Raw genomic sequence first — 12,330 nt, 5'->3', positions numbered from 1 at the left:
GTGTTTGTTCTGCGCTTTCACGGTAATCGCTGTGGCACATGCCATACGTTCGGACGTAGTTGTCACCACGTATTAATGCAAATAGCGGGGTGTATAAAATTGCACGCTATCGCTAGGCAAAGGCGCGAGGGTTGGATCTATTGTTCAGCGTGAATAAATTCTATATAAAAGGGTAGGTGGAGGCAATGAACGGCACATAACCGTGGACGACAGTTATCGATGCAAACAATGGCGGGAAATTTAAAATATTGTTTCGCTCTTTTCAAGTCAGGACAAATCGCGTGGGGTATCTCCGGATAACAAAGGACGACTCTTTGAGGTTTAGCCGCAGTTGGCAAAAAAAAATCGTCACTTTGCATCACACATAAGCAGAAGCAACTGTTTTAAAGCCCTGGGTAGCTTTCTTTCTACCCGTTAAAAAACTTAGAGTGCTGTATTTATTAATTCGACCGGCAATTGAACGAAAGCATTTTAGTTCACAGGCGTTTTATCATCGGACTTGTGCCAGGACAACAAAACAAATATTGCCATCCTGATGTAGAAACCAGTTTAGAATCTAAGTGCAAAGTACTGTGAACCGTTTTCTGAATGATAAAATTCTGCAGAAAATCAGACCATTATCTATAACGCGTAGCATTCTTATGCCGCCTGTCTTGAGTGTGAGTTTTTTTCAGCCATATTTTTTTGTTTTTCTAAATCCTGTACGACTAATTATCTCCAATTACGTTATTATAAGGAATACAGGTGAAACTTTCGCGAAATCTTCAATATTGTGGAAATTTCATGCGTTTTATGTTTTGTCATTTTCCGTAATTTTTTCATATTTTTTTTATTTCTTAGTTTTTTTTTAATTCCGCTGACCAATTATCTCAACTTACGTTACTATAAGGATTACATTTGTACCTTTCGCAAAATCTGCATTATTGTGTAAATGCAGGGTGTTACACGGTTCGCCATTTTCCGCGATTATTTTAAATTTTTTGTATTTTTTGTTTTTCAAAATTTTGTTCGACCAATTATTTTCATTTACGCAATTATAACGATTACAACGATTACAGCCGGAACTTTCAGGAAACCTGCATTATTGTGGAATGCCATGCGGTACACGTTTTGACGTTTTCCGTAATTTATTTATATTTTTATTTTTTAGTTCTTTCCAAATTTCGCTCGACCAATTATCTCCATTTTACGTTCTTCCAACAATTGATTACATTTTTAACTATTGCGAAATCTGCATTTTTTGTGGAAATTCAGGGCGTTACACGTTCTTGGCTGTGGGGGTACTCAGCAAAAAATGATACGCATTACAAAAAAAAAAAAAACATTTCACGTATCCGCCTCTTGCTCCTCTATGGCTGCCCTTTTCCCTGTCTTTTCATGGTGCTGCCTTCGTCCATGTTGAGGTGCGTTTACGTGAAACGTCCCTACCGCCATCCACATGATAATTCATGCAGCGTCCGTTTCGCATATGTCTGCATCTATCCATACATTGGCTCACACGCAACCCATTACCGACAGCCGTTGAAACAACGAATGCACGGCAGCCGCGCTCCGGCCGGTCTCCTTTCGAACACCAACTGCCGCAAGAATACGCATATTCTGTGGCCGGTCGCTTGCCGTGCTTCGGCCGATTACCGCTTCCCGAAGAAAAAACGGATGCCCTAAGGCCGTACTTCGGCCGTTCTCTTTCTCAACATCGGCAGCCGTAAGAGAACTGAATATCTGGCAGCCGGTTAGCTGCCGTTGTGCGTCCGGACACGGGCATACGGAAAAATACCGAAGCGCTGGCTGCCGAATGTTGGCCGTTCAACGCATGATCAGTGGCTGCCAGAACCTGGATGCTGGCCGGACATGCCAGAAAGCGGCCATAGACGGGCCGGTCTTAGGGCACACTTTCTGTGCCGCCTGGGTAACAATCTCGGAACTGTCCAGCAAGAAAAATAACAGGAAGCAGAACTGCTTACAGACAAAGATAATAGAACAGCCCGAAAGTGAGAAATAAGGAGGAAGAAAATTTAGCGTTTATTGCGGAAACGCTACCACCTAATAATGGCTGCTGGTTTCGAATTGGTACAAAACATTCGACGCAACACTTGGCACAAGAGGATACAAACTTGCTAGTTTAAAAAACGAAGGCTAGATGGAGGGGGTGAGCTTCAATTTCAGCTGGAACACATTTCGATCAACTTTTCATTGCAGCCCCTATTCTTCTCCACGCGAGAGAGAGGACAGAGAGACGGCGAGCAATATGTCGACGGGGAAATACAGGGCAGGGAGGGAGAGGGGAGAGAAGGGTACAGGAGAGGAGAAGATGAAATGAGAGACGCACTTTCATCATTTCGTCCGATCCTGAGAGCCTCGTCCCCAAAACAAAAGCCATTCGTCCAGTGCTGTCCTGTTTCCGGGCGGTGTAACTTGAAGACCCCGGCGCAGTACGCGCGAGTGTCGCAGAGACGGCGAGGAGGTCTGAGACAAGAGGAGGTCATTACAAATTTAAACGCACTCGGCAAGGAGAAAGCGATGCGAGAGTTTCCGTATTACATTCCATTTGTACGGCGAGGTCCGTGGAGTCGCAAAAGAGGGCCAGCAATTGCACAGCCGTGCGGGAAATTTTTTTTGTCGTTTTTGTTATCGCGTGGCTTTTGATAGCTACCTTCTTCCCACGTTGTTGTTTTTTTTTTCTTCGTTGGCCGATTTCAAGCCAGGCAACTGTAGCACCGTGGTTGCGTGTTTTTTATCTATTGAAACCTTTTTATACGCCTCGAAAGTTTATTTCATCTTTGTGCCGTTGATGATAATGGGTAATAAAGCAATGTTCACACTATTATTGATGAGACAATCAGTACTGATGTATGCTGATCTATAAAAAAATTGTGGTTGATTCCTCTGTCATAGGAATCGGTAAAACACGAAAGTGAAATGTGCAGCGAAATCTGCAGCTGAGCGTGATGTGCGGGTCGGTGGCTGTCTTGTGCGTGTGCTTGGCGAGTGACGTCCTGCTGGTGGTCGCTTCGGCAGAGATGTACTGGCGTCCTTTCCATGACGGATATGACGTCAGTGGAATTTTGGTGTATCCCGGCATAAAACACTTTTGTATTAAAATATAAAACCCGAAAACGAACAACCCTAAATATAACGTACTCTTTGGTTCTTAAGGTTGCTTTGCCGCAAGAACACCTGCGTGCAGGGGTGCACCCTTTACAGGCCGCTCACTTCGTTGTACCGGCGTCATTTCCGTGACGGATATGACGTCTCTCAAATGTTTGTGTATCGCGGAATAAAACACTGTCGTGTTAAAAAAGGTCAGCAGCGCTCCGCCTTTGCCGCTGAGCGTATTAGCGACAGGTGTGGAGCCACGGTGTTATTTTGCTGGATTTTATAAAAAGTACCAGAGTTTCATATCAACAGCCAATAATTTAAAGGCAGCCTTCTTTATCACAAGCATTACCGTAAATGATACACTACAGATGGTTTCGCCATCTATTTAGAGTTGCAATTGCCCCTTGGTTGAAGGCTGCTTAGTGACTACAGTAGTACGAACAACTCGAACAATTAACAACTCGAACAACTCGAACAATTAAGTAGTACGAACAATTGCCACTTACGCGAACAACTCTAATCACAGCTGCCTACATTTAACAATGCACAGAATGACGTAAGCAGTGCGACGAGCTTCGATTCCTAAACCGTGCTCGCGTTCATTGGGGTCTGTTACGGCTACTTTCGCGTTCTTCAAACCCAAAACGCGTTGCGCGATGACACGCTGCTCCAGTACACCCGCTGTGGTGTACCTGTCCTTTCAGCGTCCAATGCTTCAACGTGATGGTAGTTGTTGTCCTTTGTTTTAAACCCGCAGCGACGCACTCATGGCGCAAATGAAACCCCCACGTCGTCGAGTGGGCGCTCCACAAGAACGGAGCCGAGACGCATAACGCGAGCCGCTGAGGCCCGCATTGCCGGCCCGCCGGGAGTGTTGTGGACGTGGGAAAGTCGCTGCAGCGCGCCCTCGCGATATTAATGTTTGGACAATCGCCGCAGAATAAACGCACTCGTTCTATCCGCTGGACGAGCCCGGCAAACACTGGCGAGGCAGAAGACGCCTTGGGCTGCAGCAGAGAAGACGGCCCGCGGAGAAATCTAAGGACGACGGGCGACGAAGAACAGGGAGGCGGTCGGTGCTCGTGGCGAGCAGCAGACTTCCCCCTGGTACGGGGCGATTAACGCCCAACCACGCACGGAAGATGAGACGACTGACGCGACGAATATGAGTCCAGAGAAACGCTCCAAGAGTGACATCGCCCCCCGGTACCCTAAGTCTGCGTATTTTTGATTACGCCACGCAGCACGCACGTCCCTCGGCCACGGAATTTCAGACGTTTACTATCTCGTTTCGCCTAGACCTTAACATCCTGCTTGAGGACAGTCCTTAGGGCTGTTATTGTTTGACTGCTGGTATTAAGCCTAACGCGTGCGAGCTGCGACGTTCTCGTGATAGCTACAGAGTCGATGACCGCTAAGTTATCGCTCGGAAGCATCGTATTTTCTTCTCTGAGCCTCGTGCAGGCGTTTTAGGCTGTTTTGATCGACTAGGGAGCGGTACATTTTACGCCTGCTTCAGTCTAACAATCGTGCTTTTGGTGCACGTTCCGCCAAATCTTCTTTTTGTATGTTTTAATTATCTCACCGTGCAAGTACACATTTCGTTCTCTTTTTTTATCTCACTGACTTCTTCTTCTTACGACCTATCACATCATATGTCTCATGTGTTGTTTTAGCTCTCAAGGATCAGGTGTTTTTTTTTAAGACAAATTGTTTCCTCTCATGTATTCTGTGTGTTCATTACCGAGCTGCGACGACGCTAAATTGCCTGCGCAGTCGAATCAAACCCCAAATTTAAATCGAAGTCTCTCCGGGCATGAACTCGTCACAAGGCAGAGGCAGCTCTCGGTGCGCCCAATGTACCAAAAAAAAAGAAACGAATTAACACGAGTCGCGACCATTTTGTCACCGTTTTGCTGAGTGTAACCGCTGCAATGCTATACACTTGCTATTACGCAATCAGTCCATTAAGCTGTATCGCACCACGCACACTTTAGTTCTTTTTTCTTATAGTAGTTTTATATCTCTCCGACAATTGTCATCGTTTTGCTGGGCGTGATACAATAAATACTTTATATACACTTACCGTTACGCAATCAGTCGATTAAGCTGCCTTTCTCACTCTCGATATCCTATCCTCGAAAAAACACCATCGTTCGAGTGCGGCACTCAGCAGCCGCAAAGTGATGAATGAGCGTACGCCGATCGCTTGAACGCGCCGTCGGCGCGGAGCTTAGTGCCAGTCATCCCGCGAGGCCCGCAGTCGAACACAACGAAAGGCTAAAAGGCCCCGGATAGAGCCGGCGCTAAAGCAATCGGCGGCAAGCGCCGACAGGCTCCATTTCTGCATCATATAGCGGTGGCCGTGATCGCGTGACTGGGAGCGCTGAAAGCGCGCGAAACGTGCTTTGCCTTATCGCACAGGTGATGTGGACGGGGACGTAACATCGCGACCAGCAGGGAGCAAAGCGCTTTTTTCTCCCATCGATTCGGGGTGGTCGTACGTACGGCGAAAGAGGCGAGTGAGAGGAGGCGGTAAGAGCGCAGACTGTGTCAATTATTTAGGCCCGCGTGTAGCGGCAGCCGGGCCGCCGCCGCCACCGCGTTTGATGTCGGCTGTTGCGGGGGCCACCAACCGTTTCGAGCAGACGAGAACTCCGCTTTAGCGGAGAAGAGGCGCCTTGCGCGCCGCGCTATCGCTTTCTTCGCGCGGTACATAATTGATTTTCATCAGGCCATGCACCTTACACAGTCTCCTGCGCCCGCCGCCATTCGCTTCATTTTTATGTAGCCCGAGTCGCGCGCATCGCGGGCTTTCGTTAAAGCGCTGAAGGTTGTTGGTTGACCCAGACAGCTTGCGCTGAATCTCCTTCAGGTCGTACGGGGATAAAGAAAGCCACAGCTTGTCCCCTTTCTTTTATTGCAAGTATGCTTTGTATTTGGAAACAGGGACCCCCTAACGTTCAGTGCGTATATATTGGCAGTTGTCTTGACGAACTAGCACCCGAATAATACGGTCGTCTGTGCGTGAACTGGAAGCGCGCACAAGCGAGTAACAGGGAAGCCGGGCAGGGTTGGTGTGCGCAGACGATCAAGCCGAAATGGCACAGGGACAACTCAAATTACGAAGGATTGAGAACGAAATGCGTTGATTTTTCGTCGCAATTACTGTAGTGACGTTACAATGAAACGTCAAAGCTTGGTGCACCACCTGAACAACTGGAAAAGTCGCATGCTGCTCTCTGCAGGGCGTTACGCCACGTAAACTTGCCGTCAACTAATTCAGAAGCAGCGGAAATAGTCCTTTCACGAGAAACCGAGGAAACAAGTATGCGAAAATGCTGTTGTTCCCTCTTCCATGGGAACAGGTAAAACACGAAATTTAAAGTGCCTTCACAGGAGCAGTTGATTGCTTATTGTGCATCGATATGAACTTCTGCATCGTTATTTATATTTCGTCGATATTGCACCGTTATACGCATCAACGCTAGACACTGGATTGCACGCGCCGGAGCATTGCGTAAATCCGACTGAAACCACAAACGCTCGGAAACCGTCCGTGCGAACAAAACCAAACGGGTTGTCAGCGAATCGTTTGGTGAGCACATGGTCCGCTGCAAGGAAAGGAACAGCGGACCGGGTCACGAGCGCGACATCCGCAAGTCGGCATCTCAGCAGCTTTCGCAGCGCGTCCTTTGTTACACGTAGGCGCTGGCATCCAGGCGCCAACTGTCGGCGCTCAACTGTCGGATGCACTACTCTGCTTCGCCTTCTAAATGGCCGTGTAGTCCCATTCACGCGTTTGTTCATAGCGCAGTCGGGAGCGTGTTTCGTACCTTCCGTTGCGGCGAAAGAGGTCGGGGCTCGAATCCCGGCGCAGCCGCGTCATTCGAAGTTTTTCTGGCGATGTCATTTCCTGGACGGATATGACGTCAGTTAGATCAGTTAGACGGATATGACGTCAGTTAGGACCCCGGCATTAAACACTTTTGTGTTAAAAATATTTACGAGTGTTATCCCAGAGAACACGCGTGAAGTGCTGTGCAAGGGGAAGCTTAGTGTTCGGGCTGTGGGAAAGAGTTAAGGAAGCATCGCGGCAGGCCGGGTGATGATGATGATGGCTGGATGCTTATAGCGCAAGGCCAACTCGGGCAAAGAGCGGCGAAACAGTGGTTATGTACGACGGATGAAGACAAACTCTAAAATCGCTCAACAAAAGCAAAAACAAAGGATAGTTAGTTCATCTGAGTGACAAGATTGATAAAAACGTTCCAGTAAAAGTAAACATAAAATCAAGCAAAAGTCTATGAAGATGATTGGTGTAAAGGGCCAGGTTGTCACGATGCATGATAAGAAATGGGATGTAAAAAATTGACATCAGTAAGAAACTCAAAATTGCGCTCGATGGAAAACATGGGCTCGTGTTCTAAAAAGTATGATGGGTGAAGTCGATACGCTGCTTCAGTGGGCGCTCCTAGTTTGAAGCGCGGCGGGAATATAGTAGCGGGTAGTAAAAACTACTGAACAGGGGAACGTGTATCCCAATTTGCAAAGACGAAGTGGTGCTATGTAAGCTTCTTGTAATGAGCTTCGCTGTGAACTGAGTGTCCCTTCGGCGTTAGTTCGCGGCCACATCCAGTCTTCGCAATGCACCAGCCCTGCGCGCCGAAGCCTGTCGCGAATCGCCATCAGTTTCTCGCGTTACCAAACAAGACAGCGCATGCGCAGTAGTGACCTGTTTCATGAAGATGACGGTATTGTGGGACGTTTCCCCAATCACCTAGTGCGCCCCTAAACCCGCTTTGCCGCCGGTCATATCCTGTTATCGTGCACCCTCCCTCCGTCAAGCTACCAAGACGGCAGCAGTGCCTCCTCCGCTCACCTCGCACTGCTGGGAGGAAACGCTGGCGTAGGGTGGAGAGTAGACGCTGGCATGCTGGTTGAACATCATCTTGGTGAAGACCGGAGCCTAAAAGAGAAATCAAAGCCGAAATCCAAGGTCAACTCCAGGGCGAGACTCATGAGAGCGCGGGATTATGAGCGCCCGAATAATTAATCTGCTACCCTGCATTACAGTAACTCTCGCAGAGCGTCATACGTACACAGGCATCAAAACAACTTTAGTCACCGTTTGACCTTCCAGCGCAGCTTAGCGCACGTATAAAGAGGCTATTTCGCGAAGACTCGACGTTATGCTTGTTGCTTTATAGCGAATTCTTCACAGAGGAGACGGATAATTTTGCTCTACCTGTAGCTTCGCTATCCCACCACCACCACCACCACCACCACCACCACCACCATCATCATCATCATCATCATCATCATCATCATCACCAGCCTATCTACGCCCACTGCAGGGCAAAGGCCTCTCTCATTATTCTCCAATTACCTCGGTCCTCTGCCAACTATCCCATAGACTAGGTAGACCAAGGTATTCTCCAATTACCTTGGTCCGCTATCCCATAGCGACGCAGATATCTAAAAAGGCATTCCCGTGAACATAGTATACGAAAATAAAACAGTGACGAGAATAAGCAATATTTGGTGAAATTTCACGCTGAAAACTAAACCTTTTATGATCGCCGCAACAAGCGATGATTGCCAGAAAATGCAAAAAAATACGGATACCAAATTTATATGAGTCGTTACGACAAGTACCTGCAGTTGGCAGTTTTCTTCCGGACGAATTAAACTTTGAAACAACAACAAAAAAAAGGTTTTACATATTTACCGTCTTTACCGCGTCTTACAAGGAAGAAAAGGTTACTGCAGAAAAAAGAAAAAGAAAAACAGTTCCTGCGCTTTAGCAAACAGTTGAAGGAACTGGTGATAATATAGACACACAATCGGATCGTTAGCTCCGACGAGCCTAATAAAGTCTGTTACAGAGGCAGAAAAATTTGGTTGCTTTTTTTAAGGAGATGCCGTCTGTGCCGTTAGACTGTGAAGCCAGATAACTATTCTCGCACAGGACAAGGCACCCTGCGGCACAGCTCAAATCACCCCGTGGCGTCCGATATGGTCTCACTGAGGTATGGCCCCAGAAGCGTCTTCCTATTGCAGCTAGAACTCAACTGGCGCTGCGAGTGGCTAGTACAGAGTAGCCAATGGGAGAGACCAATGATGGCACGCAGGGTGGTGCAGCTCCGGCATCGAAAGCAAGAAAATCCGGAAATCACAGGCGGCGCCCCTTAAGGCAAAAGTGTTTTGAAAGCGAAACCTTTCTTAGTGTGACCGATAGCGTTCTCTGAAAAAACTATGCATTTCCTCATAGACCGGTTGGTCCGACCAAAAGCTCTGGGGCGGTATTCCCGCGTTTTGTCCCTTTTGTGTCCCTTTCAAAAGCGTCCGTTTTGAGCGAGCCCTGATTGGCTAAAAGCGAACACCCGGATGTGACGCCATGCAAGCACAGCGGAGCTATGAGCCGTGGCTACTCGGAGCAGACGATTTGGAGCAGACGATTTTTCGTCGCCTTATTGATGGTTCGCTCGCGGAACAATATACACATAAAAGATACTCTGATACGGTTTCAGTTCTTTAAAATGCGTTTGCAAGAACAGTTAGGGTATTTGAATCAAAGGCCCACTGCTTAACCGGAAGTACGTCACGATGAAAGGGACGCAAAGTGGACGTTTTCAAAAGGGACAGTTACGAGAAAACCGCCCCTGATAAGATATCTGGGCGGTATTCTCGAGTTTTGTCCCTTTTGCGTCCCTTTCAAAAGTGTCCCTTTTGGTGAGCCCTGATTGGCTAAAAGCAAACAACCGGAAGTGACGTAACGCAAGCGCGGCAAACCTACTGCCAACCTTTCTCCGTACTGCCAACGTCCACTTCTTAACCGGAAGTACGTCACGATGAAAGGGACGCAAAAGGAACGTTTTCAAACGGGAAAATTACAAGAATACCGCCCCTGGACACTCGGAGCGTGCCTAAAACCGGGCTTCCATTGTGCCGAGCTTCTATTAGGGTTACTTGAAAATCGCGAGGAAGGAACGTGGTCTCCTCGATTTGGCTACACTTTCTGCACCAGTTCAGGCGGTGCAGCACTCGCGCACTCGATTTGCCAGTGCACCTTGCGCCACCTGCACTTCGGCCCTCGATTTGACGCCGTGCTGCACCAGTTCTTCTACACTTATGCACTAGCCCCTGTGCGAGTTCTCGTCTCGTGCAAGGTGTAGCGTGCGAAAGAACTGGCGCTGCACTTGCACGGCACTTTTGTGAACTAGTGCAGAAAGTGTAGCCGAATCGAGGAGACCAACGGTTATAGATCAAACAATGCGCTCATCGCTCATGAAGAAGGAGTACAATAGTGTACCTCTATCTCATAAACCTCGCATCTGGTATACATTTGGATCGCTCGTAGATGCGTTCACTTTGTGCGCCAAAAATCGTCGCATGGGTTTCGTTTTTAGTTTGACAATCCGGTCTTCGAGAGTTTGAAGGTCCATTGGACGCCCTTTCAGTGAAGGCTGGACGCACTTTTAGCTTTCGCGCTTCTGTGAACTTTCCTTGGGAAGGGATGGCAAGCTTTTCAAGCCGCCAAAAATGATCGTCTACATGCGATACAAACGTTTACTGGTTGCCGATACTCACCGATTCCTATCCTGGTACTGTAAATGAACGCCGCTTACGGTTAACTGAACATTTGTTCTTGAATATTACCAGCAACGTTGCTTTCCGAAAAACTCTCGTTAATGGTACAGCTAAAAAGTACATACATTCAAAATAAAATAAATTAAGCCCACTTTCTTTAAAAAGCGGTGCCTTTCTGGTTTATTTTGGTTTGTTTTGGTCTGAACGAAACGATCCCAAAAACAGAACCATTGCTACAATTCTAAATCTATCCGTACCGTGCCATCTTCGAAAAGCCGCTTCGAATTTATTGCAGGCCGCCCGGCCTCGAGCTCCCAACATCCGAAATGCGCGTGAGCGGTACGGGAGAGCGGCGTTATTTCCTCGAACCTTACAGCACCTCTTTCGCATGTCTCGCATCGTCAAACGCAGCGTACCGGGTCTAATTTTCCGGAGTCCGTTTCTGGGGCTATATGGTGGTGGCACTGCAGGCTCGAAGCGTCTGTGACAGTGAGCTCACGTAGCAAACACTGAAAAAAAAAGTGACACAAGCTAAGAAAACGGTCGGAATAATAAAAATCACCCAGGAAAGAAATCTCTCGTTCTGGCGCCCTGGGAAGCCGTAGAGGAAGATCGAGGGAAACGGTGGTGGTGGTGCATTTTACGACGAGCCGTAAAAGCCTTAACCGTTTCCTCCCCACCCGCTGGCTTCTCCGCCCTTCTCTCGCGACACCTCCGCGAGCGCGTAGGTGGCACTGCTGCTCTTCATAGCCCGCCCTGGATGGCCACGAGCTCTTCCATTTTCATTTCACCCTGCGCGAGCCCTTAACGCGCGCTCGCTAACCCTCCCCTCTTCTGGCGCTGCCTCTTTCGTCCGGTCTTGCTCCGCAACAGCCTCTCGGCGCCTATCGCACCTCCGCCCCATTTCATTCCTTCTCATTTAGCCTCAAATGCCCTCCTCAACGTGTCCACGCTGGGTCCCGCCGGTATAACGTGGCCGTTGGCTGGTGTGAGGCGCCTTCAACGCGCGCAACGTCGCCGCCAGCTATTTGTCTTAGAGGGCTGCCTTTCGCTGTCCGATGTCAGCTTTTGACATTCGCATCTAGACTTATAACAAAGCAGTTTCGAACGGCTGAGAAGTTGGCGTCTTTTTGAGGGTTTTTTTTTCTTTTTTTTTCGAGGGAGGTGGGGGAAGGGGGCATTCGGCTCACCCGCAATCGGGTCAACACATTCGCTAGTAACAGCCGAAAGATATATGAATGGGATGCGCTGAGCGATTCATGAATGTAATATATGAAGTAATTTCTACCCTTCTAGGTTCGTGTGACCTTTGACAGAGTAAATTGAAAAAACAAAACACAACCAAGACGGAAAAAATTGCGGCCAATCATTTCCATTGACGCGGTACAGTTTTTGCTAGGTTGGTGATCCCAGTTGTGGTACCTTTTAGTTCGTGGACGGCATTTGCTGCACCCCGCCCTCTCTCAACCTTTTACTTTCTACCACCACAACTCGGCTCCATCGAGCGTCTTTGCCACTGGGGCATCCTGTGCACTTTCGCCGAGACTTCGCACGGACCGGTATTTCACAAAATGACACTACTACTGCCAGAACAGTAAAATAAGTGCAAATAGCAAAAGTTTAACCTTGCCCACCTGT

At 48.2% G+C, this 12,330-nt stretch overlaps 1 long non-coding RNA gene across 1 annotated transcript in view; it reads right to left on the bottom strand.

Moving 5' to 3' along the window:
- LOC144162090 (uncharacterized) overlaps positions 1 to 12,330 on the bottom strand; it is a 334,686-nt gene that overhangs the window by 96,321 nt on the left and 226,035 nt on the right. Inside the window, exon 2 of the long non-coding RNA XR_013320606.1 lies at positions 7,982 to 8,068. This is a non-coding gene — a long non-coding RNA (uncharacterized LOC144162090). The remainder of the gene's footprint in view (positions 1 to 7,981; positions 8,069 to 12,330) is intronic.

The sequence above is a fragment of the Haemaphysalis longicornis genome, unplaced genomic scaffold (genome assembly GCF_048455015.1).
Source record: "Haemaphysalis longicornis isolate Haplotype H1 unplaced genomic scaffold, Haemaphysalis longicornis Haplotype H1 scaffold_12, whole genome shotgun sequence".
NCBI lineage: Eukaryota > Metazoa > Arthropoda > Arachnida > Ixodida > Ixodidae > Haemaphysalis > Haemaphysalis longicornis.
Note: the sequence above shows the minus strand (reverse complement) of the source record. Positions and strands in the feature narration are given on the sequence as shown.